At 39.8% G+C, this 26,276-nt stretch overlaps 1 protein-coding gene across 1 annotated transcript in view; it reads left to right on the plus strand.

Annotated features, from left to right (window-relative positions):
* Positions 1-596: 596 nt before the first annotated feature.
* lzts2a (leucine zipper, putative tumor suppressor 2a) overlaps positions 597-26,276 on the plus strand; it is an 83,390-nt gene continuing 57,710 nt past the window's right edge. The window contains exon 1 of the mRNA XM_041789316.1: positions 597-904. The gene's annotated coding sequence lies outside the window, so the exon portion shown is untranslated. The remainder of the gene's footprint in view (positions 905-26,276) is intronic.

Here is a 26,276-nt window from a genome sequence, read left to right on the forward strand (position 1 = left end):
AAAGTCAAAGTATTGAGAATAATGTTAAACTACAGTTTAAAGAATAAAGGTGAAATGTTGAGGAAAAAAAGGCAAATGAAAATAAACAGTCATAATGTTGTAGAAAAAAAGTCAAAATTTTGAGGATTTCTTTTATTTCCTATATGTTCTTTAAAAAGGCAAAATGTCCAGGATATCTTAAGAAGTACAATTTTGAGGGTGATATTAAAATATGAGGAAAAATTGTTATTATGAAAATGGAGGCAAAACAAAATTTAAGGGAAAAAATTGAAATATTAAACTGTTTTTTTTCCTCTCTTTTATGAAGATGATGATGATGATGATGATGATGATTATGAAATTGAATCTCTCAACATTTTTACATTTTTCTCTGTGTAAAAAAATGAAAAATATCGTCCCCATCTTGTTATTCATTTTTCTGCCTGGCCTAATCCTCTTCAGTAGTATTCATTAACACAGTAGTCTAAATCATCAACATCCACTGAACAGACTACCTCATCGGTCGTCGCTGCCCCCCCTTGTGGAGCCCCCTGCTCTTTCTTCCCTGGCCCTAAACCTCACTGTAGTAGATCATCAGTCGAGCCACTACAGGAGCACAGAGCAGCCCGCCCTCACAGAGCAACGAACCGGGCTCTGACGGTAACCGAACCAAACACACTCCGGCAGTCCGGGCAGCAGCAGAGCGCGTCACTCCGGACCAGTAGCGGGACTGAAGTCGAGCTGTTGTGGACTGGACGGGTCAAAGAAGAGAAACATACAGTAGACAGAGAAGAGCACTGTTTACATGAGCTTACTGTTGTCAGAAAAGTTGTAACCGTTGAGTAAGGACGGCCGGATACTCACTCGAGACGTCAGTTGGAGGATATTGCAGCGCGTGCTGGTTGAGGAGAACATCTTGTTTAAGGTGAGTACATGAACGCAAACATTGATTATGTGTGAGAAAATTCAAATTAGAAATGGGAAAATTGTGGACTTGGTAAAGTTACTGGCGTTTTGGATAGCTTTTGTGAACAGAAAAGTTTATAAAGAGAGCATTTTTTCGTTTTTCGGCAATTTTTTTGCTAGTTTAAACGTTACGTGCGTGGTGTACGTAAGTCAAAAACACAATGGTTATGGATTTTCACGTTTAGGGCTAATGCGCAGTTTTAATGTAATCCAATTTATTTATTTTGCTATATTATAATCATTATGGCACTCGTGCTTTATCTGTAGTTGTTCCACTCATTTGAGGATTAGTTTGCCTCTTGTTTACTTTTGTCTACACTTGATACAGCTGTGTTCCCTCAAATAGGCTAATGTATGTGGAGTGTGCGTTTTGTGTTGTACATTTGAGTATGTCTGTGTGTATTTAGGCTGCATAATTAATTTGTTCTTAATAGTTTGACGTATCAGAGTAATTACGGTACTTAAGCAAATTCAATGTCATCGTTTTCCCACCAATTACCCATTCTTGCGTTGTTTTATACTGTTTTCTCTCAAGAAATTGTATGTGGAGGTTGTGTAGTGTTGCGTGGTGTGTGGAGAGAGAGAAAAACAGAACACTGTATGTATGAGGGAAAGAAACTAGAGAATAAGCATTTCTCTGTTATCTCCATCCAGCTGTTTCAATGAATGGGGTTTTGCTAAGCGCTCACTTATACACACAAACTGCCTTTGCATGCCACTTCTGTTGTTGTGGCAATTCTCTCCCTTGATATCCACAGCTTTGTTTTCCTCAGAGGATACAGCAAATGTGATGAAAAAGGAAAAGGTCACACAAAGAGAGAGAGACCTTTGCTCCATTTGTTTTATGCTCTCAAGGCTGATACTTAAATATATGGATTAGGTAGAAGTTGAACTAGAAACACCCAGGTTCTTATTGGATCATAAATAACCCCCTACAGGAACAGATATAAACGCCTGAGATCCTCTCCATCACCTTTTCATGTGTAGAGAACGCCCTCCTTGCTGATGATTGATGTGTTGGAGTTTGTGTTGACACAGTCATGAGATTTTAAAATTGATGCAGACATTATAACAACCAAACTCAGATGCATGCAGACTGCAGGATATGCTCTCTTAAATGTTTTTGCATGTGCTGCATCCTCTCCTGCACGGATGTTAACTTAGCATTTTGCCACCTCACAGAGAGACCCTATATCATCCTGCCCTGTCACCACTGCACAGCAGAGCCAAGGGGAGAAGGAGGAGGAGGGAGGCAGGACACACGGATGGTGGTGGTGGTGGTGGTGGTGGTGGTGGTGGGGGGGGGGGGGTGATAATGGTGGTGGAGGTTGATAGTCAAGCTGTCGGGGCGCTTAGGATTGGAGCAGCTAAGGAGGCGGGCGGACAGCAGATAGAGGAGGGGGTGATGCTGAAGGATCATTTGCATCACATGGCAACTTCCCAGGATGAGAAGCTAAAAAAGACTTGCTCATTTTCTTTTGTTTATTTGTTAACTTATTGACAAGTAGATTTAAAAGACCAAACTTCTTTTGAGGATTCCTGTATTGCTCTGTGATCTTTCTAGCAAAATGTCTCCTGGTTTTCTTGGTCCTTTTTGACAATAATGAAGATTTTTTTAGATGACAAAAGAAGTAATCTGGAGATGCCACATTGCATGGACAATTGGAACCTTGCCCACCTTCTTACTAGGGATGGGATTTTCCTGCAGTGTCAGTACTATAGTACCTGCAAATCATAATCATCATAAAAAACACCACACATGGGGCTGCTGGTCAACTGCTATGTTTAACACAGTGTAATGCTCATCAACACATCAAATCCCAGCTCTGACTAAAATAACGAGATGATAAGATAACAAAAAGTAAAAAACAACAGAGTTCTTTCGTTTGAACATGCTTCTCTGAAAAACTGCTGTTGTTCATTGTGATTTTTACTCCAACTAGACCAATGATGGGCAACTGGGGGCCATATGTGACCCCTACTGTGGCACGCAAGTCAATTTTAAATATCAAGAAATTGTAAACATGAAGAAAACGTGACAAAATCTGCCATGAATACATGAAAAATAGAAACATTCTTCAATCAGCTTTGATTACTTGTATATGTACGTTTTTTTGCAAGAGTTTAGAGGTTTAATTTGCTGCCAATAAAACCTTTTAAATTAATTTGTATAAAGCCTAGAGATGTCAGTGGAATATACTACAGTAACCAGTAAGTACAATGTTCAGTGTTAGAAAAAGCATCATGAATAGGGCTGAACAATATTGGGGAAAAAAGAGATTGGGATAATTTTTCTCTCTGCGATATATATAATTCGATTTTTTTTAATCTAAGAAATTAAATAAAACGTGGTAGTGAAGTAACTGGGTCTTTATGTCATTTTTGGATTTGGAATATCACACTGTTCAGCCTCTGACAGCGCTTGTGACAAACAGAGGGAGGATGATGATAAGAAGGGTAAGAGCGGGTGGACGGAGTGACTTGTTTCATCGTGAACTTTACAAATAAACTCACATCTGTTTTCCTTAAATGGCATCAACCATTTCTAAAGACATTCAAAGTTAAGTCAGCCGACATGAAAAGGCCTGAGAGTGCAACTGATGGTTAACTGTACGCTCGCATGGGTGAGCTGCTGGGACTTTCGCACTGCAGTGCACACTGTAAGCTGTAAAATAAACAATGGCACGTCCATGCTGTGAATGGTCCGTTTAAAAGCAAGCACCAGGACGAGGTGTCATTTGTTGTGGGGATCAACTCATCTAGGATTGACTTTGCGCAACTTAGGGTCTTCCTGAATCGTCGAGATGAGGAGGCAGGGTCACCTGCTGCCTGACATAAGCAGGAGAGAAACAGAATAGGCTGCACAGAGCTCAGCTCTCTGGCTTCTCTGGAATGTGTGATTTTGGCTAAAATCCAAAAGCACAGAAGTATTGCACTTCCTTCTGATGTGACTAGTGCACATGGGCATATCACAATCACAATAGAATTACGATACATCATTCAGCCCTAATCTTAAAGTCTGTTTAACTGATTAAACTAAGCATTATTATTCGCATTAAGAAGATAAATGTTGCGCAGACCTAGTGTTAGGTCGTGCACCATGTATGCTGGTGGTCCAGGTTCAAGTCCCACCTGCGGCCCTTTCACTGCATTTTATTGCACACTCTCTTATCCCTGTTTCTGGCTCTGTCCACGATCCTGTCTCTACAATAATACACAAATAAATCTGAATTTGATAAATAAACACATAAATGTTGGTTAAATTAATTGTCAATGAAGGTATATATTCATTCTTTGAGTAATGACAGCCATATGGAGTACTTGTACTCTGAGCACTTATACCCAGTCCTGCAGTGTACATGGGGGTGCCACATACTGCAACTGTTCGGTCATCTGCAACCAAGAATGACACGCATTTTTTGACACTGATGGCCAAAAAATATACTGGTGGTCATTTAAGAAGACATACTTAACTTGTCCCAAAGGGGAGATTCAGGTTTTTACTCTTATTGTTAAGACATGTTACATACAAAAAGGGAAGGAATACATAAATACACACGCATAGGCAACACATTCTGGACATGCATGAAGGTTAAGATGTTAGAGTGAGGGGCTGCACATGAAAGAGTGCCTAAGCTGTAGGAGGATTGGTGCCCCAATGCTTGGAAAGTGAACTGGCACTCCTACAGCAACCAGAACAAAATCCATACTTTAGTTTTCACCCGGACTTGAGCTGGCAATCCTCCATTTCCCTAAAAGCTGAGCTTCTGAATTGATAACGAACAAATTAACTAATTGCTGCTCTACTTTGAGGCAGCCATGCTGGGATCAAAGTTACAACCAGGGTCCTTTTTGATCCCCCCCAAAAGCACTTCTCTTTCTGCCCCTTTTGATGAAAAAGTCCAAATTTCCCTCCAAATTTCTGCTTTAAAAATGGTCCTCTGGTTCTCCATCCTCGTCTAAATTAAGCTAACAAGCACATGCATGAGTCAAAAGTGAGAACACAGCTACAGGCACAATCCTATCTTGTCCACATCTGCCCATTCTTCTTCTGAAGACGCTGAAATAAGACTGCGCAAACTGTTCAAAAAGTAGCAGCTTAATTTGCTCATTAGATAATCTCAGCTGAAAATAGCCCATAAATGTGCACACAGGGCCACATCTGTGCACTGAGCAACACACTTGCATAACAAGTAAAGGAAAACCCCACATGAAGCAGCATACAGTGAGAATATCCCACATTGTACAGATGTACAGTAAAGAGAGAGACTGATCTGATCCACACCTGGCTGTGATGCTCAATTAGTAAAATGCCTCTGCTGCCATCTGGGTCTGCCATTTCGTTTTGTTGCTGCTGTGATGATGTCGCTGAGCCGTGGATGTGATTAAAAGCATGCAAGTGGCGTGTCGGCATGTTAAATTCACTGTCATCCATCATGATGTAACCCAGGCTCCTAAAGCAATGCATAAAAGAAACATTACTCCTATTAAACACCATGTTTGAGTGAAACCAGGGAGTGTTTTTGCTTTTAAATGCAAAAATAGTTCTTCCCTTTTCGAAGGAATTGTGCCCCCAAAGGAGCTCCCCAGACATGTTTTCTCGGTCTCCCTGTAAAAGTAACAAGCAGGTCTGTTTGATTCCATGCTGTACTCCAGCCTCACCTGCACAGTTTGTTTTCTTCCTTGGATTGATGCTGGTTCTGAGATCCACTTCTGCCTGTGATTCCTCTCAGCTGGGATGTGTCGACCAGCGGGTGTGTCATTGAGTTTTCCATCTGAGTTTCTTGCTGTCAGCCCATTAAAGAGACGAGAGCAAGAGCACAGCGGGGGGGAGACAAGCTGTCAGTCAGACTCAACACGCACGCACACAATTTCACAAACACACACACACAAAGACTACCACTGTACGTGAAATTGTAATTAGAAGCTGCCTGGTTTGCAGTGACCTTTCTTTTCCTGATTTTAAAGGCCTGAGAGTGCAGCAAGGACATCAGTTATAGCCGTCCTGGCATGAATGCAGTTCTCAACGTCATAGAGTGAGATATAAAACAGCTTAAGTTTCAAATATACACTATTTTAAGTCAGTAATTTTTTTACATTGAGACAGCAGCAGATGGATCTGTCTTTTCTTGGAGGTGCAGGTCAGACTTGAAGAAAAGTCAACTGTCAAACTTCTTGACTGAGAGATACGTTATTTAAATAAAGAAAGCAGACATATGGTTTATTCTAGGGTACATTTCATGATCAAGGATTTGGCTGTGACCAGTAGGAGAGTAACCTTGCGAAGCAGATAGATACGCTCGTTTCCGTGTTTCTCACTGGCGAATCCATCTTGCAAAGCTCCCTTCTGAATCGTTTGGGCCCGGTTGGAAAATGACAGGACCAGTCAGCGATGAGGGGCAGTACTTTCAGGTACAGCGGCGTCGTGACGTAAGCAAGCAGCAACAAAAGGGAGGGTGCAATTATGGCGGAAGAGCTTAGCTGCTAAAGTGCCAGTTTTATCAGAACTTGATGACATTTCTTTGTTAAAAGAAGAACAAAGAACAGCATTGAGTTGTTTTCTTTAAAAAAAACCAACAACAAAAGTCGTGTACTGACATGTCTATAGTCGCCATGGCTCGCGTTATTCCTTGGTAGAAACGCACGCACACCTCGGTCGCGGCTATGTCAGGTGTTTTGTTGCTCTGATAACATTCTAGTTTTTATATAAGCTAGAGTTTGTGACGTAGAAACCTACTGATAGTAGGTTTCTATGTCACATAAGTACCGCCTTCTCAGAAAAGATTTTTTAAAGCAGATGTCCCTTTGAGCTAAGTAAAAGTCATAAAATGCAGATTTTATCAGTTTGGGGCAAATGTCAGAAATAACACCAGCATTGATGTGTTTTACCATAATTCAGTCAGATACCTCAGTGTTCACTACTGAAGTTACATTTAGTCTAAAGCTCATGTGCTTAGGGTGCATCACCTACCTCCAGCTGTAACATAAATAATAACAGGCATGTGTAGCCATTGACAAACTGTATAAGTGGCCACAGCATCAATGAACACTGAGACCTGTAGCCTGAGCGCCTTACATGTTTGTGACACACAGACTCTGCATTCCCAGAGCTCAGTTATCTGGTGATAACAGACAGAAGATAGAAAAAAGAAAAATTAGTAGGGCTGAACAATTTGGGAAAATAATCTAATAACGATTTTTTTGTACTTAATATTGCGATTGCGATTTGATATGCAGTTATTTCTTTAGTTCCTCATTTGTATTTTCCAACAAACACAAGCAGTAAGTCATTCTATATTATAACCAACACAATATTAGATTAAACTAGGGCTAAACAATTTTCAAAAAATATCTAATTCTGGTGATTTTAGCTTGTATTGCAAATTGGATAGAAATTGTTGTAGAAATTGAGGGGAGTGATCATTTTTATGTCACTTGTATTTGACAAGAAAAAAGTACAAAAGTGAAGAAAGTATGATTTTTGATTAATTGCCGAGCCCTAAAAACTAGACCAAACTTGTGCTTTTGGTTTTATCAAACTGCAAACAGACATCTAAGAAGTGACTATTGGACATACACACATCAGAGAACAATACATTGTTCAGCCCAAATACAATGCAAGACGACATGGAATAAGTGTACCACACTAACAATATCATGATACAATGATTCTGTGATAACTGGAACATGTATATTACGAGACAGTCGTATCCTGGTACATCAGATCAACCGAAAAAAAAGAAAAAATGTCCCTTAAAAGATGATGTGGATGGAATTTGGCATCATTTCTACCTCTTATCATGCTTCTCCTTTCAACTTTCTTTCTCTCATTATCCAGCTGACATCTACTTTCATCCATTGGCTGACAAACTTTTGTTCACGTTTCCCTCATTAATGACATAACCTCCTCTGTTAGCTGTCATGAAGTAGCGATGTGTTTCTAAAACTGCAGGAAAATCTGTTAAAAGCACTGTTTTTGTTTAATCAAAACATTGATATTTGACACCGGCATTCTGATTATTGTTTCAGAGTATCCAGAATGAGGACATAGTTTTGTACTGATATTTTGTCCCACCTCGACTGGCCAGAAACAAACAGAGCAACATGAGACTTTTGTTTTGCAGACAAGTTCAACGGGGTGGAAGAGGAGGTCTCTTCTATCTGCCATTGATTATCTCCAACAATAAATCTTCTCTGACTGTGGAAATGCTTTCACAGTAAAGCACTTTGACCTTCTTCTTCCAAAAATGTCCTCCATCCTGTTGCTGCAACCATAAAACTATGCTTCCAGAACAAATTCGCAGGGTTTGAGCTGTGTATTTTTTATTATCATCTGCAGGGCTTTTAATCAGCTAGAAAGAGAACATCAGGCTTTCTTTGTTTACAAAAAAATCACATCCACATGTGTGTGATGTTACCCATTTTAGCCTCATTTGAACATGCTCTACTCTTTTTGGAAATTAATGATTTATAGCCTACTCCACTGTGTGCAAGTTCAGGCTTTGTACAAAGACATTTATCTGATTAATTTTCAAGTCATGGTGTTTTTTCATAAGCCATGTGATTTGATCAAGTTTTCCATTATTAACAGATGAACTGCAGTAATGTTATTTTTAGCAGTGAAGGAAAGAGCTCAATGTTTTGATCATCCACTAATAAAGTACAGGCTAATGGCTGTGTTTTTTGTCTTATCTTGAGATTACCTGTGGCTTATTGGAAGGTTCAGACCCCACTTCCAGCATTCACATGTTGTAGTTTCCTGGAGTAAGACACTGAAGTCCAGATTGCTACCCCTGCTGCGTGACTAGGACTATCTAATACCCTAGAAGCTTAATGTAGCAGCTGCATCAGTGTATGAATGGGAATGTATGCGCAAGTAGTCAGGCCATTTAACTTTTCTTGTGATTTTTAAGGGATTTTACATCTTTTCCCAAGGCTCTGCTGTTATGTTATTCCAAATAATAAGTTGAATTCGTACTCTTTGGTTATCCATTCTTGAAGTCCTGTATGGACCCCATGATGCTGTGGTCCTCCAAGTGTGTGGTCTGACTTCAAGTCAGACCTGTGTCTTTCCCCACTCTCTGTGATTTTCTACTCTATCAACTGGCTTTTCAAATAAGGCATAAAAAGGACCAGAACAGGTCTTTATTTTTTACTATAGCAGACAAGGAAGTGTAATTTCATTGGGCAAAGCTCCCAACAGAGACGTGGTGATTGTGTCCTGACAACACAAGGTCATAAGCCTCTCTGTCGTCTGTTTTTGGAACCATAAATGGTGCAGCAGGACATCCCAGTCCCTCTGCAAATCTTTTTTGTTGAATTAATCTTTTTTTAAACTGGTGCATAAAAGAACAAAGCCTCAAATCAGATCAAATGAGGACTTTTTTTGCATTTTTGACCCTGGCTGACATAAAAGCCGGCAGAGCTATTCTGGGTTTGCCGGGCTCTTTGTTAATCTCATAAATCGCTCAAAATGAATGAATAAAGAGTTTAAACTCTGACATTTTAAGTCAGGGGTTACCCAGAGGTCCTTTAGTCTCTCACATTTTTCAGACTATCCAATCAGCATAGGAAAAACATTTCATTAGTCAAGTGATTGCAGCTGAGGCCATCACTTGTGTGCTGATGATAATGACCAGGTCTGTGCAGTGCCAAAAACAAACAACAGTCACTTCTGCATAGAGAGAAATGAATGCATTTCTATTCCTTTGTAGAGTTTTCAACAAAGTGGAGATTGAATTTGCGTTCTTGACTGCAGGACTTCTTATTACTTAATAATTAAAAAGTCCACCATTGTCAAGTGATGAATTTGTGCAGGTGGCTCATCCATCAAGCTGCACAAGGTCAGGTTGGGTCTGCCTGAGGACAGGATGACTTCTATCTGCAAAGATTTATTGTTTGAGAGTGGGTCTGTGTTAAGTGTTTTCTATACAGATGGGACCATCAGTCAGCTGCTGTTTCATTTTCATCCAAACTAAAATATCTGAAAATATGGCACTGATTTTCTCAGACAGAGAGAAAAATCCTAAAATCTTGAATGATCCTCTAACCTTACATGCCATTATGAAGTCAGTTTCCCTGGTTTTGTATGAAGTATCCAGATTCTTTGTCAAATGGACCAAGCTACAGTGATTTCACTTATTGGCTTGTAGACTGGCTTGTTGAGATCTAAATGATGGCATTTTGGGAGCCTTTTATTCAGGCCTAAGTGAGCAGATTTTATAGAAACGTAAACCTCTACCCAAGATTTGCAGTTTTTGGCATCTCCACATTTTACATCCTTAGAAATTGCTGCTTGGAAATATCTCCACAAAAGTGTACATTTTGTGAAGCAGATATCCATGTTTCTCTATTATGATCACTTTGATGATCATATAAGATGAGATGTTCATTCGCCCAAGTGGGGCTGGGGCATATAGTTAAAACACAAAATCTAAGATATTTCTCGCAACAAACCCAATTTTTAGTTGCTTGAATGTTGTACTGAATGCAGTGAAGCAGCACTACCAGATTCAGACTGCAACTTTCAATAATTTTTACTTGCAGAAACTCCATTAGCCTAATTTGGGCAGAATGAAGTTCATGAATATAATTATACTAAACCAATGAGGGAAAATTGCTGTAGATTAGAAACGTGTGGCTTTAAGAAATAATTTCACGCATTTTAATTTGCTATGTGAGTTTAATTTAAACAGTATTTTTAATTATGAGATAGAAGCCACATCTCAGTCAAACATTTAAACATATGACGTTAAGAAACCCTTTCTTTTCTGCTCAACACTGCAACAGTACGTGTGGAATAGAGAGCAAAACAGATATTGACAAATAGTTTATTGATCTCAAAGTGAGATCCTAAAGGATAATTGCTTGCAAAATTGGTTGACAGATAGACTGAGTAGGCACCCAGTTAAAGTCAGTAAGGGAAGCACCATGCCATTCTGCTCTTCACTACGCACCTGCTCAAATGCTTTTGCATTTGTGTGTGTTATGGAGAGAGAGAAAAAAAGGCGAGCTTGATCCAAAATGATCCAAATGCTTCTCATCTCATGAGGTGTTTCCAGCAACACCAGGCAAAGCCAGAGGGGAAGTTTAGGAGAAAACAGAGATTTTAATTTCTTAATTATATAGATTTTCCACAAAAATGTTAGTTGATAAATCATCTTAATGCTCAGGACTAAGTTCAATACTTTTTTAGGGTGCCTGATCTTCCTTTTTGCCAATATGATAATATTTCCTGACTAATTGTAGCCAATACCCACATATACACAATCTGTTTTTTATTGTTAAGAACACCAACATTTCCTCTTTACTGTAGCTGACTTGTTACTCAAATTATTCTCCTACTTAAACAGCAGGTTTGCTTAGACAGTCAGTTCAAAGTGCTTGAAATAAGTCTTCTCAAGTGTAAAAATGGAACCTAACTCCTTAGGAAACACTTTAAGATTAGAAGAATGAGGATATTGAAAAAACCTGCTGAGTCGGGTCCATTGATTCTGCTTTAAACTGCGCCAACTCATTCATTCTACTATGTACAGCCAGTCTACATCGGCTGTAGCTTAACTACCAGCAGAAATTCACATCTGCCAGTGCTGATAATTACTGTTATGAGCTATAACATTATGCCGATAATATCGTGTATCCCTAATACTTTTGTTGTTAATCAAACACCTTGACAGCTAATGACATTCCTATCAGCTTGGGTGTGATTTAGAATTAATGCTAATCCATGGAAATGATCATTCCAGTACTCTAAACTAAAATGGTGAACATCCATCCATCCATCCATCCATTATCTACACCACTAAACTGGTAGGGCTGGGGCCGATCCCAGCTGTCATTGGCGAGAGGCAGGCTTCACCATGGGTAGGTCAGCTGTCACTAACAGGTAGGGATGTGATGAGATCTCATGCCGCGAGATCTCAAGAGATCAAAGCGTCATGAGATGTCTCATCGAGGTGAAAATCATCTCGTGAGATCAATATTGCCCAGACACCAGGAGCAGCAGATGTCCTGACAGAAAACAGTACCTAACTGGAAGTTATAAAAGATCACAAATATGTCCTGGACACTTTAAAGTTGTTGGTTTGCCAGCTAATGAAGAAACAGAGCTGATCCGTCACCTATTCAGATCACGCTCCGTCCCCCACCCTGTCCTCCACGTGCGCTACTCGGGGCTGCGCATGATCCGCCAATGCATAATAAGTTCTTCATAACAGTGTGAAATGATTAAATGCTGCTGCTGGAAACCTTTGCAGTCTCCGTGAGTTCATGTATACGCACAGACTCGCTCATAGTGCCGCTATTTGTGACTTTGTAACTTTGATTCAGTCGCTGTTTCATCATGTCTCCTTCTCGTCTCACTGTCTGTCAGTCACACATCCATCAGCTGTTGGCTGTGCTATCATCAGTCAGAAGCTTAACGTGTAGCACAACTGGCCTTTGTATACTGCAGTGGTAAACTTAGCAAAACAAACTCAGTCTGAGCACCATAGAGTCCACTGTTAGCTCCAAAAAGCCAAGTTCTAGCCCCAAGTAAGCGTCCTGCTTGTTGTCTGACAGCAGACAGAGCAGAGACACACACTCGCTCACCACGCACACACATTAACACACACGCTCATCTGTGCGCCGTGTCCAACACTGTCAAAGCACATATGAGAAAAAAAAACTACATAACGATACAATAATCTATTTCTCTAAATACCTGTAAAAAACAAATGCGTTATTGACAGAGATATTTCTTTTGAGTGTTTTAAATATGGATGTACTTAAAGAGGATGAGAAATAGTTTGATTTTACTGATGCAGCTCTTTAGATTTCAGTCTGTTGTAAATTGTTTTAAAGTACTTTCAAAATAATCTAAATGCTTTCATTATCATTATTATGTTATTGTAGCAATGAGTGCATAGTGAAGTAAAATAAAGATGTGGTAGACTATTTGATTGAAAGGTTTGATTTGAAGGGCATTAAAATTTACAGTCTGAGTCAGAGTTAGACAAGATAAACTGGCAGTGATAGCTTATTCAGTACAAGAGGAGTTAGTTTAAACATTTCTGAATAGACCTGAAGGTTTCCCTATGATGACTTTCAGCCGTCTGAAGGACATATTTTCTATGCATATATTTTTTTCCAAAATCAAAAAGAAGTGTAAAATCTTGTGTCGTGGGCCCAAATCTTGTCTCGTCTCATGAGATAAGCATCTTGTCACCCCCCCCAATAACAGGGCATACTCAGAGAGTCAGGCATCCAGTCATGCACACACTAAACCCATGGAAAATGTATGAGTTACATATTAACCGAACGTTCACACCTCTGATACCTGGTACACGTTTGCATTGTGGCTTTGTGTTCTGTTGGTGTCATTTGTAGGCATTTTTGCAGGACTTACAGAACTGCTAGCAGAGCTGATCTTAAATCCGGAGAGGGATGTGGAGCCATAGGAGCTGTTATGACATCAGACACTACATGACATCTGCCCTGCCTATTCATCAGCCCCAAGGTGTGGCTGTTCAGACACGGGTGGACCCTCTCTGCTCTCAGCCTGTCATCACCAACACATCATCTGTCTTGGCCTTTCATTACCCCCTCTTGACTTCTGCAGACATGAAACACCCAAAAGCTGCCATTGAAGGCCTCATGAACTTGGAAACCTGTCAGTTTGTGTTATTATTATTGCAAAGCTCTTCTCAGCATAAAAGGAGACTGGATTTTTTTTTTTATGCTAGCAGATTTCCGGTCAATTAAGATTCTGTTGGACTCTGATAGCTGAGATGGCAGGCAGAGATGGGTTCTGAAAGCCTTTACAGTCTGTAAGAAGAGACAGAATCAATGCAAAGTGAAGCAGGTCTGCGTATAATGGACATGAGTGGGCAGATCTCTGGCACAGATCACATTAAAAACCAGGAGTGCTGAAGTCTGCCAACGACTCCTAAAACATCCATTAGAGTGCCAGGCTAGCTGTGGGTTTTGCAACACTTGTGCATTTGTTTGCTGCACCTTTAAGATGCTCTGAGAATCGTAGGAGAGTCCCATAGTAAATGAAAAAAGATCCCTTCAGCACTGCAGCATTTCCAGCAGACAGAATTGTTCATTAGATTCAACCTGAACAGTCTGGAGGGGGTCCAGTAATAGCAGTTCAAGATTTTGAATTGAATCAGTTTAATTTCTATGTCTCTGAGACACTTTCATTTCAATTTATAGTTCTTATTTTGATATAATGCATCAAAAATCACATCTTTATGGTAGTAGATTCTTCCTCTATCCATTTGAGCACTGTCTCTCTCCTTTTACTTTCTCTCTTTCCGAGGAGAAGGTAAAGTGGCCTCATATGTCACAAAGCGTCACTTCACTGCTGTCAGGAGGTTGATGTATGAGGACCGAAATGGCCAGTGCTGAAACAGCAGACCACACACGCACACACAGATACGCACAAACACAAGATTGATGAATGACACCAGCATTAGGTCCAGAACTGAGCGTCATTGCCCAGGAGCAGATGAACGGTTTTAGGAGGTTGTGGGGAGACGACCTGCAGCTGCAACAATTACGTGTTTTTAGTGGTGTCTTGATTGAAAAAGATCCATTCTGCTGGGGTTTAATTGTAAATGCAGGGGAACATTTTTCTTCCTCTACTTTTAAAAAAAAGAGGTGAAATCTTTTGTCGCTAACAATGCCTGTTTCCTTGGAAAGCCATTGATTAAGCTGTGTGTGTGCTGATTTGCCTAGATTGGAAACCTGATTTGTGCAATCAAGAGAAGCAAAACAGGAACTATTGATCCAGTTTAAAAAGCTCACCCACCCCCTGCTGCTTTGATTTGGCTGCAATTTTCTCAGGAATTTTTCAAAGGAGCCTCTCCAATATGATTTTGTCTTCACAATTTCTTTTCAGCCCTGTCTAATACAACTACCTCAGCAGAATCGAATCAGCGTGACACACAACAGCGATGCTTCTCTGAGGTAATAGCATAAGCAAAGATCTGTTGACACCCTTGGTTGTTTGGACATGTGTTTGATTTATAGATTAGATTTCCTCCACCCTCTTGGACAGCTTCTTCCCCTCTGTGTATGTGTGTTTTTTTCTCAGCGGAGTGAAGCCAGCTCAGAGGATGCGTCTGCCAGATGACCCCTCGGCTGAATGCGTACCATGTAATGCCCCTCCCCCTTCCTGAATCCGCTAACTAAACTGTAAGAGAAGAGAATGGGGGGGGGCTGGGAAGTTCGAACCATGAGAGTGTTTACATCATGACCCAGGCGTTTCTTTGCATTCTCTGGATGGTGAAAATATGCCACTGATCCCTTCTCTCTTTTAATTGTTGACAGATGTTCCCCTCTTCCTCGTCTCGCTCTCTCTCATAAGCACATGTCGGGCCCGGATGTTCCCAGAATTCTTTCGGGAACCTCTGGGATGCAGTCCCAGCCGTGGTCTTTGTAACATAACTCCCACCTCCCTCTCCTTGTCAAAACTGGGGCCTCATCCCTCATGGTCTTTTCCATCTCACGTGGACAGAAAGGACTCAGCTGGCTTGGAAGCTTCTCCTGCATGCGCTTATGAAACGTTTGGCAGATTTTAAACATAGTTGCAGTTTCAGGGGACTGTGGGCTCAGAGAGACAGAGCTCAGACTGTCGTAGGTGTTGTCTGCCGTTGTGTCACGGTGTCTTTTGTCTGCACTGCATTATCCTGCAGAGAATTGGTTATGGAGGATTGTGTCCATCTGCTGAGTGAGATTTCTTGGAGAAGAGAGACACAGAACCGATAAAAGCGGAAGGGCAGGGTTTGTCTTGTGGCTGATAGGCAGGAAATTGAAATCACTTGGAATGAGTTACATGTTAGCAATGTAACCATACCTCACAATACAAGTTAAAATCAATGCAAATATGTGCAATTTGAATTGATTTGACAAAAATATATTCACGTTCTCAACTAGAAGGCTGGAATTCCTTACTCCTGCAGTAACAAGTCGATGTGTCCTTGGGTAAGACACGTCCACTGTTGCATCAGTGACTGGTTTGATAACACAAGGTGCTGATGTCTTTTTACATGTCCTCTGAACTATCTGTGAGTTTTCAAAGTAAAATGAGACACTACGGAGCAGTGGTGGATTTATTTTATGCCACCGGGAGACATGGTTTAACCATACTGTGCTGAAAGGGACAATATAGCATGTGTTTAAAAAAAGAATTGTTCCAAGTATGAACCTTTACTCATGTGAATAATGGATTTCACTCGTATTCTTTTCCTTGTCTTTTATTTTTTTTCTGCAACTCTAATATATGTCAGGACAGCTAGTTGAGGGTTTCAATCATCCCCCATGTTTGTTTTTCCTTCATTAGGCATTTTTGATCTCATGAGTTTCTGTTAGATCTCACAGTTTGCAAACTCCTTTGTGAAATCGTTGCCAAAAATGGCAAATGTATGGTCTCACGGTCTGGCTGAGTCCTCTAGTGCAGTGGTTCTCAGGTGGTCGAGCCTCAGGAACCACCACCAACTCCATAATGACAAATTGGAATCCAAACTTCTGATATTTTTCAACCAATCAGATTTATTCAAGGAATGATTGTACAATTTGGAGGTCAGACCATCCAAAACGTGAAAATCAAGAGGCAGGTTAAAACAAGCATGCTGTAAATAAATCTCATTGACTTTTTGGTTCAAATTTTCTTTCCAGGACCCTCTATAAAAGGCTCCATGACCCACTTTTGGGTCCCTACCCCCTAGTTGAGAACCACTGGTCTAGTGTGTGCATTTGTTGGATCATAAGATCAAAATTGTTTGAAACTGTCCTTTTGTCTGTGGTTTCCTACTTTTTTGATATAGTTATTCGTCTAGTATTTGGCCAGTCTTAGGTGTTTAGACCTGTGTTACATCAGCCGTTTGATTACAACAGGCAGACTCAAACTGCTTTTGAAGGCAATTCGTGGCGGCCTCTGAACTTTGGATCAACTTAACGGCAGACAAGAGGCTGCCCACTGAGCTTGACTTCCTGTCAGCTAAGCTATCACTAAATCTAGGCATCTGGTTGACTGATAGATAGCGTCTGTCTGTCAATCTATCTGTCAGTCAAATTAGACGCACTAAACTATGCGCAGTGAGGTTTTTCCTAAATATAATTTAAACGCTTGTGGTACAAAAAAAGTAGACATGTTTTGTTTTTTGAGCCAGGCTGTATTGGCTTCATTTTTCAGGACTGGAGGTTGCTGCTTGTGGCCACCACTAAATTTTGAATGCAGGAAACCTCTGTTTTATAAGTATTTGTTCTGATGATTAACAGGAACTAATTCAAGACACTAGTATTTACAAAAATTAGAGTGATTAGAAAATGATATTATTGTTCAATGTTGTGAATCCACTGTGCTGATGCATATCATATTGTGTGTTGAGGGCATAGTAAGATCTCTTTTTAATTCCTGGTGCCAAAAATGTTACCCATGTGTGCAACTTAGACAGAGCTCGCTCTCTTCTTCTTGTGATGACTTTTTGGGAAAAAAAAAAAAAAGATGTCTAAAGATGTAAAGATTTTTTTCAAAGCTTTGGTGCTTTTAGATGCTATCAATCATAGCAATATCATTTATCCTGTTGTTTTAAAACACACACCACAAATTCTGACAACCCTAATAAATATGTGTGTGTGTTTTATTTGGTTTGTGTGTGTAACCAGCTGAATTTTTAATGTACCAAACAATGAGTCCAGTGTGATTCTTTCACATACACGCGTCCTCAAGCCTCCCCCAGCATCCCTGTGAGCTCACATTCAAAAGATGCTTTGTCCAAATAGGCCTTTGATATTCATATTATTATTATTAACAGAGTGGATCAGCGTGGAGCTTGCTGTGTTTGGGGTCTTTGCGTTTTGGTAACACCCCCCACATGCCCAGTCTGAGGGCCGACAGAAGTAGGTCAAAGTTTAGTGGAGCGTCCTGTCTGAGCAGAAGGATTGAAGAGGTGGAGGCCGGGGGGTTAGTGAACAATTTCATAATGCTCAAAAGATTAGTTTTAATCCGTTGTGGTGCTTAGAATAAAGTTGTGGTTATTAAGCTGGGATTCTTCTACAAGTTTAGCTTGTTCATACAGATGGTTTGACCCTCTGTCTGTGAGAAAGATACTGCAGTTCATTTGAACCTGGTTGGTTTCAACTGAGGAATCAACATTCTTACTACAATAGGAGAAGTGATGAAATGAAATACTGTGCAGAGGATGCTTTTTAGCAATCATGTCCACACTGTGTGTCATGAATCTCATATGACATCAAGTTTGACGTGTGCAGACTGTATGATGATGACTCCCTTTAAATACAGATGAATTACAACTGTGTATGCAAGAAATAAACCTCATCAGTGTGTGTCATCCATACGCCGCCAGTGCTGTGATAAATACTGAAGCAAAGCAACAACAAAACCGTTCTAACTGTAGCATTCATATGCTTAGAAAACATCTGAGATCAAGATTTTCTTCCTTGTTCGAATCCCACAAACTTCAGCTTTTTTTTGGCATTGTCTCCTTTTAATGCTAACTTGTGTTTGTTAGTGCCAGAGTCGCGCTTTATTGTCATGTATTTTCTCCCTGCATTCCTACTGGACAGCAGTCACATTATGAGATGATCATCCTAAATTTCTGACACTGTCAGAGTTTTATCCCAGGCTGTCTTTGGGCATAAGACCATGACAACGGCCATCTGTTAGCCTGCTTTGCAGTGCAACATAGGACCATCATGTAAGAGCCATGACCAAGATACGAGTGGTCGTCTTCGTCTGGGACATCCCAAAATCACACTGTTTACTAGGCGTTTATCATGGTCTTGCAACCAAAGGCAGCTGGCATAAAATTCTGATAGTGTCAGAAATTTAGGATGACCATCTCACAGTGTTGGCTGACACTGACTAACCAACCAATAGGAATGCAGCAAGAAATTACATAAACGTGACGCTGGTGCCGACAAACAAACAAGTTAGCATTAGAATGGCGACAGTGTCAAAAATCAGAAGTTTGTGGGATTCCAACAAGGAGGGGGCTTTGAGACACTCAGCAATGCCACTCCAGTACAAACATCCTGCAGATTTGTTTCAAGTTTAAAAAGTTATTTGCAGTGTAACCAGTGTAAAACTATCAGAAATTAACATATGCAGTGTCATTTTGTGCACCCCTCTATCTGTATTGCCCAGGGCTGCATTGCTCCTGCTGCACAACTCTCAATCAGTCAGCTGTGTGTTCCCACAGTTTTGTTCTGAAACGCACAACCAACAGACCAGCAGGATATTTCTCAGAAGAAAGCTTGTTGATCAACTAACTGACAAACTGACTGGAAAGTGTCAGCCCAACTTTTTTTTTTTTAACTCAAACTTTAATTAACCAGAAAAACAACACTAAGGATAAAATCTCTTTCTCGAGAGTGACCTTGCAAAGACAGGCAGCAGCACTGTAAACAAAGTTGAAGCCATACATATAACCATGATATGTAAATGCATAGACACAATATCACAAAATTAACAGGCAGTACATCTACAAACAGTTGTGTCTGCCCCCAAGCATCCTCTTTAAAGCAGCTTGTTAAGTTTCAGGTCTTTTTTGTAAAAGGAGCAGCAAAGTTAACATATTTTCTCTAGTAGATTTGGAGTCTGTGTTTGCATGTATAAGCCTAAAATGTTATATAAAGTGTAATCCCATGTTTGCTATTTTGTGTAATGTGAAAAATAGTTTTGCATGTTAATACCTTGTAGCGTGTTGAGTCCTATGAACTCAGTTTGTTGGCCTTGGTGACCCTTTTTAGCCCAACATACCTCTACAGATTAGGCTGTTTGGGTGTCTTGGTGGGACAGGATTTAAGAGCGGTCCAACTGTCAATTTGGAGTTGAAAGGAGACGGTCTAGAGGGGCTGAGGGTCATGTGGCAAATGAGGCCAGAACTCATTTGATAAGTTGAAATCTAAAGCGACCGTATCATGAACTTTAAAGATGTGTTGTTAGTGTAGCACCTCTCTTTGAACACAGATACCTGGCATCAAACTCTGGAAAGGATCTAAAATATTTATATTTGTTGTCAGCAGAATTTTTGAACAGGATTACGTCCTTCTTTTAGTGCCTCCCTCAGTGTCCTTGCTGGCTTGTGTTACATAAGAGAGCTTTAAAAACTCTGATGTTAGCATCGATACGAGCGGGGAAAGCCTTAGGAAGAGATGTGTCTTTACGATTAAACCGTGAATTATTGCTCCAACTTCTCCTTCATGTCCTACAGACCAGGATTTGCTGTTATATATAAAGAAAACCAGAGCTGCGGTGTGCTGTCAAAGATCAAACAGATAGATTAAGGTGGGGACGGAGCGGTGTGGAGGAGGAGCGGGTGGCAGATGCAGAAATGAGCGGATGAAATGAGGCCAGTGTCATCCAGTCTCATTTGCTATGCAGGGTTGGGAGGGGATTAGCCTCACTTACATAACTCTGTCTCCCCCATCTTCCCCCTGTACAAGCCCATCTCCCCCTTTTCTCCACCCATCAGGCACTCCTCTCTGAGATCATATTAGTTTTTAGCTGATGTTTTATTCAAGTATTTTGGACTTCTTTGTTTTTTGTCACTCGTCTTAAGTGCAAAAAATTTCAAGAAGGTGCAAAACATAAGCAGAGTGATTAAATTGATTCAAGGAGAGATGGTGTGGGAAGGGAACACAATTAGGAAAGGACACAAGGATGCAGGGAACAAACCAGGTGTAGATGGAGGAATAGGAAGGCAATAGCTGTCAAGAAAGTATAACACAAGGTCTGCAGATAAAGCAAAAGAGGAAAACAGGAGAAAAAAAAGGGGGTGGGTGTTGGGATATGTCTATTTATAGTTTATCCCTGCTGTTGGGTTAGACCGCCTGGCCCAGCACAGCACAGCTCAGCATCCATGTCAGTCTTTATGTCACTCTCCATTAGCTCTGTACACACATAAACACGGAGGTATAAAGTGTACGCCCTGAGGGGGGTAAATACTGGCTGTCACGAAAACGTGGGTCTGCTGACCTTTGACACTGAAGACGTGGGAGCAAAAAGGGAACTACACACTGATGGATTCAACCATGTGTGTGTGTTTTTGCACATGAGTGTGGTGCTAAGGTGCATGAGTAAACAGCCATACAGTGTGACATAAACATGCAGTGAAATGTGCCTGAAATTGCGTGCCATTTAGCTCAGGGGATAAAGGACAGTCTTTTACAAGTGGCGTGATCTGAAAATTTAAAAGAACAGCCTGTTTCATTTTAGAAGCACACAAGATCTGTTTTTATTTGTTTTCTGATTATATATGGTGCATTCAGAAATTATTCAGACATCTTCACTTTTTAAAATTTTGTCATGTTGCAGCCTGATGATACATTCATTTTGAATCATTTTTTCCTTTCACACAGTACCCAAAAATTTCTAAGTGAAACAGGTTTTTTAAATTTTATTTTCGCAAGTTGATTAAAAAAACTGAAATATCACATTCGCATAGATCCTTTGCAACAACACTTGAAATTGAAAGGCCCACAACTATCTATAGAAGGCCTCACAGCTGACAATGCATATCAGAAACAAAGCCATGAGGTCAAAAGAACTGCCTGCAGAGCTCAGAAGGCCCACATTGTTGATTGTTGCAAGGCACAGATCTGGGGAAGGCTACAAAAAATTCCTGCTGCCTCCATAATTCTGAAATGGAAAAAGTTCAACTCAGCCAGGGCTCTTCTGAGAGCTGGTCACCCGGCCAAACAGAGCAATCATGGGAAAAGGACCTTAGTAAGAGAGGTGACAAAGAACCCAATAGTCTGACTGAGCTTCAGAGATCCTGTGAGGATCTGATTCCAGGAGGACAACCTCCACCGATCTAGGCTCTACAACAGAGTAGCTATGGAAGCCTCTCCGTAGTGCACAACACATGAAAGCTCACTCACAAGGAGCAGGGACCGGGAATCAGGGTTGATGCCAATGATGAGTGTATGTGTTTTTAATGAATGTTCACCATGAGCCAAAATAAGTAGCAATTTGTCTTCCAGAGGTCAACATATCCAAAACATGATATTAAAATCCACAAAATATATGATATTGATTATCTTCAGGGGACAAAAACAGTGGAATGTGGCAAAAATTGCAAGCCCATTTGCCAAACAGATAAAAGTTTGATCTTTTGTTAAAAAAAAAAAAAAAAAAAAAAAGCTCAGATTCAAATGTCAATGTTTGGCTTTGAAAGTGCCCAAGTTCTTTAAAAAAAAATCTTTTATAATTGTATCTTCTATTTATTTATTTATTTATTTATTTTTATCAGACTGTTGGCTGAAAAGATTCATGATTTTGGAAGCTCCCTTCCTCTATCAATTACATTTAAAAAAAGACAAAAAGGCTTTTAAATGTGGCTTAAATTAACATTGACCTTCACAAATGAAAGGATTCTGCTTTTTAGCAAGTGTATAATTTAACAAAAAAACCAAGAGAAGATTTGATTTGAAGAGCACATAAGCACAAGTTCTCTAATTTGTTTCATTTTGTTTCATCATAAAGTGTATTATATAATAACATATCCTTTCTATCGTTTTTTATGGGATTGCAAGATGTATTAAGACACATCATTTCCAGAAATCTCTCACTGATTATGACTGTATATTTTATTAATTTGACAACAGCTTCACCACGGTAGTCATTCCTCCTCCTTGGGTCCACATACGCAGACACGTGGAAGCAACCCTAAAATTAAATTATCATTCCAAAGTGAAACAAAACAAACTAAAAAAAGAAAACAAAAAAAAAATTAATGAAAATTTGAAATAACTGGCAAAATGTACCATTGAAGAAGCCATTTAATTATTTGTATGTAAAATATTTAACAAGATTAAGGTTGTTCCACTTAAACCAGAGTTTACTTAATGCAAAACAACAATTAAAATTGACCAAAAATTGTTGTGCCTTTACACTATGATAATATGTTCAGAGGCACTTATTTCATGACATCAAATGTTTCTTTAAACTCATATTTCTTTGAATTTTATTTTGTTTTTTTTGAGAACAAGCAGAGCATAGAAATCATGATCTTTTATTTCCCCAGTCATCATCCTAAATCACATCCATACTGATGATGCTAGCTCTTAAACACATACAGTATATAAACATTAATGATTCTATCTGGTTCCAAATAAAAATTGTTTATCACAGCAGGCTGTTTCCCCAACATTTCTGCCTGATTTTCTTTGTTAATTCTGGGAAAAAAGTAACCAATCCCCCAAGCCCCTGTCCTTCAAGTACTATGTTGTTTTTAGATCACATTTACATATCTGTGTTGTCCTCTTTTTCCTCTTAGGGGCTCTAACATTAATGCACCAAGAAACACACGTGAGAGTGAACGTGTTTGTTAAAAAGAGAAGAACGTGTTCCCTCTCTCACAGCCCACGGTGGGCTTCCCTTCTGGCCGACGTGGATGACGTCAGTGCGCTTGTTTGTTGTACCTGCTGCAGGCGAACACAGACACTCTCACACTTTCACACGTACGTGGATGCACATCCACAGACTGAGTCAGAGAGACCGAAAAATAGCTGTTTTAAGGTGAATGCTTTGGTTTTTCACTGTTGTTACAAACAACAATTTTGAGTTTATTTCCGTATTTATTATTTATGCTTGCTGTGCCGATTCAGACTTATTTTGAATCAAGTTTTTTAGCTTGTATGGTCCCTGATTTCATTCTGCCATGCAACACCAGCCCTCATTCTGCCATGTTTATTTGAATTAATTTAATTTGGGAATACTTTAGAATCATAAAAAGTCAAAGAAATTTTTCTTGCCTCATAGCAGCTCCTTTCACAAGAAAAAAAATAAAAAATAAATCCAAAATACATACATTTCACATAACATTGAAATCACAGGATGCACTATTCATCCTTGCCCATGTACTTTTGATTTGGGATCAAGCCTAAATTGCACACTGTATCCTAACTGCATTTGTTAAAGCGTTGCATCACACCCTCAGTGTCCACACTAAATCCATAGAATATTTAACCCTCTGTCCTTTTGAATTCAGGCCCCCCTTTGTAGCTTGACATTGAATGCTGGCAAACAGAGAGGGGTGCTTTATATTGACAAGTCTTTGACCGCTTTGAGCCAAATAGTTGTGGTTTTGTGCTCAGAGCAGAATACATTTCAATCATGGAGGGAGATATTATTTATACATAACGATATCCACTTTATCTGTCTCCAGATGTCTTGACATCTTTCTCGTCCGTTGTTCCTTGTCAATCTCAACACAAGTAACAGAGAAGAAAACAGGAAATGGGGCGATGGGGAAAAAAAAAAGTGCCGAATCACTCACATGTCAGGATACTCCAATAGAACTCAGAGGAATCAAGCTGATTTTGTCTCTGATGCTCCTTTGCATTGTGTGTTGTTAACACACTGTTAGAATCAACAGATGTACTAAAGAGTACCTTAATCCATCCTTATTATAAAGTGGAACAATATATTTCTCTGGTTTGATGGTAATTAGGGGTATTTGTATTCGGGACGGCTTGGGGGTCACAGCTCAGGGCACGTCCTACAGTCTCTGGTCTGAATGGAGATAAACGACAATCATAGATGACAGTGTTACCCTCCAGTTTAGATGACAGTAATGCTCATAACCGCTTTTAAACAACCACTGAAGAAGAGGACGAAGCGGGCTTAAGAAATTTAACATTTCTACCCACAAAGAATGCATCAGATGGATCCTTCATTGTCCAGGAAAAGACTGATGATTGATTGATTGTACTTTATTTTTGTGTCAGACAGCTCTGTTCATTGTAAGCCATTACAAATTTCATGTTCCTTTCAAAGGTAAATAGAATATTCTTACTTTTTATCACAGGCTTTGCAAAAGTTTCTCTCCTGAAACACAACTCATTTTTATAACTGTCCAACCAGAGAAAATCAACATTAATGGGAGATGTTTCTAAAGGTTAATTCATCATGAGGAAATTAAAGATGCATCTGAAGGAGCCTTTGAATTGGGACAGCCTTTGACATGCCACTATGACGCAAACAGCCTTCAGACGCAACCCCTGATTTGGGACGCAGCTCATGATGTTATCCAGTGGTTCAAAGAGTTTCTTTAAACATGAGGAAAACAGAACATGAGAAAGCTACCTTACCTCAAAATTTTAAATAAAGAGTCAAAGAAAGATGCATTACAGATTTGCTACTGACATCTATGCGTCTTTTAGGGGCCAAATGCCAGAACAAAGTGCATTTTCTTTTTTATAGAGTCACTAAAGGAAATGTAGCATGTGAAGTTATTAACTGTGAGCTGAAAGCAAAGAGGACCGGTCAGCAGAGCTCCTGGATGATTCATGGAACAGTCTCTGGGTTGCACAGGACCTCGTTTGTTTCTGCTGGTTCTGCCCCCAGCTCACCCTGCTCCAATAACACATTTACACTGTGGCACACACATAAAAAGACACACATTCATGAACACACTTAACAAGAGCATTCACTATTCGCACGTGTGCAGGCGTTTGCCTGCCTGCGGAGACAGAAGTTACGTATTCACCCTCACGTTTTCGCTGTTTTGTGTGGCACATGTAGACAGAACTTGGGAATCATCCCAAGACTTCTTCTGACTTGAAATTGTTTTGTTCTCTCTCTTTGCGCTGTTGTTAGTTATTGACCAGTCTTGTAAATAAAAGTTTTCCCTCTCCTGTGAAAGATAGTGGCACTCCTGTGGTCGAAAGTAATTAACTTTGAGGTGCTTGGTCTTCATTTGTGTGTTACCATTTTCCTGTGCGGTATCCCCCTCACTCCATTACATAAGAGACAGAAACATCTTGCTTCTACTGCTCTACATTGACTGCTCCACATTTATCTTGGAGCCATCGTTTAATGATAATTCTAAAATTTTTCTGTACAAAAAATGTTTAAAAGTCAAGGAGGGACCAATTGTTCATACACCAACATATCATTGAACTGGCTTGGGTGATGCAGTTATCCAGTCTGTGGGTCGTTTCTGCCAACCTAACTGTTACTACTTAATGACTGTTGTTTTCTGTGGTGTTAATGACAAAAAATGAATGGTATTCTTTAGTTAAGTTTGCAATGTTGAGGTGTCACTTAAGGATTGTCTTTCAGAATATTAATGACTGCATTTTTTGTATTGTATTATATTGTAGCATAACTTAAAGCATCACACCACACTGCACCACACTCCTTTCTACTGTGTCATATTGTATCATAAGATATTGCATATGGTTTCATATCAAATCATGTCATATTGTGTCGTATTGTACTGTATTGTTAACCTGACATGCCAGATTTACTGTTTCAAATATTCGTTGCATGTATATATTTCACATTCATTTGGAAAAGCTCCCATAGAAAGCAT

This window comes from Cheilinus undulatus, linkage group 6, assembly GCF_018320785.1.
Source record: "Cheilinus undulatus linkage group 6, ASM1832078v1, whole genome shotgun sequence".
Classification (NCBI taxonomy): Eukaryota; Metazoa; Chordata; class Actinopteri; order Labriformes; family Labridae; genus Cheilinus; species Cheilinus undulatus.